Raw genomic sequence first — 2,774 nt, forward strand, 5'->3', positions numbered from 1 at the left:
ACAAAATTTTCTATAGAAATAAAATTTTGACAAAATTTTCTATAAAAATAAAAGTTTGACAAAATTTTCTATAGAAATAAAATGTTGATAAAATTTTCTATAGAAATAAAATTTCACCAAATTTTCTATAGAAATATGATTTTGACAAAAACTTCTTTATATAAAATTTTGACAAAATTTTTTATAGAAATAAAATTTTTACAAAATTTTCTATAGAAATAAAATTTTGAGAAAATTTTCTATAGAAATAAAATTTTGATAACATTGTCGATAGAAATACAATTTTAAAAAAATTTTCCATAGAATTAAGATTTTGACAAAATTTTCTATAGAAATAAAGTTTTGACAAAATTTTCTATAGAAATAAAATTTTAACAAAATTTTCTATAGAAATAAAATTTTAACAACATTTTCTTTAGAAATAAAATGTTGACAAAATTACGTATACCCGTGTAAAAATTGAGAGATCTAATCATGTCTAATAATATCAAAGTATATATAATTATATCTGCTCAGATATGGTCGTAGATATAAATAGATCTACGGAGATATGTTATGTATAGTGTTATATATGATTAGATCTGATTCAAGATCTCATTATATATGTTGTTATATCTATTTATATCAGTCATATCTGGTAAGATCTAATTATATATCTTCATATATGACATCATATATAATTATATATACTATATATAGCTCCATATCTAATTATATATATCGCATTAAATCATGAACCAGTTGTGTAACACGGATAAAAAAATATTTGTATATGTTTGTGTGCAAAAATAATGTGTTTGTTACGAGAATACTAACGTGATATACTGGGTTACAAGCACGTATGTATGGTCGCACATCAAAACATGTGGTGAACATAAGCAAACAATCTTTATATGTTGTGACAGTTTCAAGAAACCCTTTTAAATATCATTTTGAAGTGTCTTTATAAAATGCTTAACTTTCAGACACAACCGTCTTTTTGTTTTCAAAAATGTCACCCCATAACTATCACCATTAGCAACGCCTGTTGTTATTAAATTTGAAAAAAATATATATCAAATATTTGATAATGCGAGTTTCATATTTTTATTTCATATAAAAATCGAATGTCTTCTCATTTTTCGAGGAAGATAAAGGAGTATGAGAAGCTGTGATAAGGTAAGTTTATTATTTTGTTCCTATTTTTATATATTGAATATTTTCTCTGTTTTAGGAGGATGAATTTGTGGTAGTCCAGGAAAAGATTAAAAGAAGACATCGGAAGACAACGTAAAGATTTGTGACCAGGCCATATCCGAAGTTGCGATAGAAGGAAGTATTTTCCAATATCAAAAAGAATACAAATTTGGAGATGATTTGCATTGTGAACCGGATACATTCCCGTGCAATTAGTTATATTATGGCATTTGGAGCTTCGCGCAAACCATTCAATACAGCGCTGGTTTAAATTATTGGGTACGAGAAGCAAATTTTGGTAAGTATAAGTATTATTTGCAAATATATCTTTAAATACTGATAAATCTTCTGTATATTTTATATTTTTCAGAGTTTTCATTCCGAGTAGCCAAATAAAGGAATTGCGAGACTCATTTAAAGAACTGTTTGCAGAGAGCAATGTACTAACGCCTTGGGAAATTCAAATGCCAGAACCCTTGGTGGCTATGTATATATTTTGTTTTTGTTGTTTTTTAATTCTTAGGCTTTTATACCTAGACATATATATAATGTACATATGTTTGATCCAACTTATAATATTAAATACTCTTTTCACAATAAAACCATAAAATAAATCTTTTTTATTAATTACTGTAATTTCACTAATTTTGGAAATTTGTAGATAAAATTATATATAATTAGATATATTAACATCTAATTATATCAAATTAGATATAATTAGATGTGGGCCAAATTTGAGATCTGATCAGATCTAATTCCTTTAGAATTAGATCTGATCAGATATTACCATTTTTCGGATCTGTCCAGATCTGCCCACATATACTATCATATCTAATCAGATATGGCAGGAGATCTAATAATATCTGGCCAGATCCACCAATTTTTACACGGGTAGACATAAAATTTTTACAAACATTTCTATAGAAATACTAGGGTAGCCTAGCCCGCTTTGCTGAGCCTCCCGAAGCATATTTTGGTTAACTTAGTCAACCAAATCCTTCGATCTGAAACAAATTCGAAAAGATTTGAACTCTTTTAAAGAGTAGGGTCAGGGGAAGTATGGCATCAAAACTGAAGTACTGATTAATCTCTCCATGGTTTCCACACACGTGTCCATACATTAAAAAAAACCGTACTTCTTGCTTTTTCGTTGCTATACAGAAATAGGGCGGTTATGCAGTTGTAACACGGACCGGCTTAACATACATCGGGTAGGGGGTGTCCCTTTCAACCAATTTTTTTGTTTCTTAATTGTTTTGTATTCAAATCGTTGGACAATCTTCTACATTTTCTGTGGATTTCAAGCGTGGTTTGTCAAGGGGAGGTATACTTCTCAGAGATTGGAATTTGCAATTAGATTTTGCTCTAATTGCAAATTCCAAGAAAATATGTAAAATTTCCTTCAAGTTTCATAATGTGGGGCAAGGAGAAGGTTCGCGTCCAAATACACAAAAATCAAGTACACCATATTGATTTCATAACCTTCCCCTAAGGCCTTTGTAAATATCAAGTAAACTTGAGAATTCTAGTTTTTTCCAGGTCTCCCTCCTCGTCCCAATATAGAAAAATGATATAGCGTATGTTAAATTGTGTAGACG

At 28.8% G+C, this 2,774-nt stretch overlaps 1 long non-coding RNA gene across 1 annotated transcript; it reads left to right on the plus strand.

Annotated features, from left to right (window-relative positions):
* The first annotated feature begins 614 nt into the window (after positions 1-614).
* On the plus strand, positions 615-1,790 carry LOC142231775 (uncharacterized). Its single transcript, XR_012720914.1, has 3 exons — positions 615-1,158; positions 1,214-1,474; positions 1,547-1,790. It is a non-coding gene; the product is annotated as an uncharacterized LOC142231775 (long non-coding RNA).
* The last annotated feature ends 984 nt before the right edge of the window (positions 1,791-2,774 follow it).

The sequence above is a fragment of the Haematobia irritans genome, chromosome 3 (assembly GCF_050003625.1).
Source record: "Haematobia irritans isolate KBUSLIRL chromosome 3, ASM5000362v1, whole genome shotgun sequence".
Classification (NCBI taxonomy): domain Eukaryota; kingdom Metazoa; phylum Arthropoda; class Insecta; order Diptera; family Muscidae; genus Haematobia; species Haematobia irritans.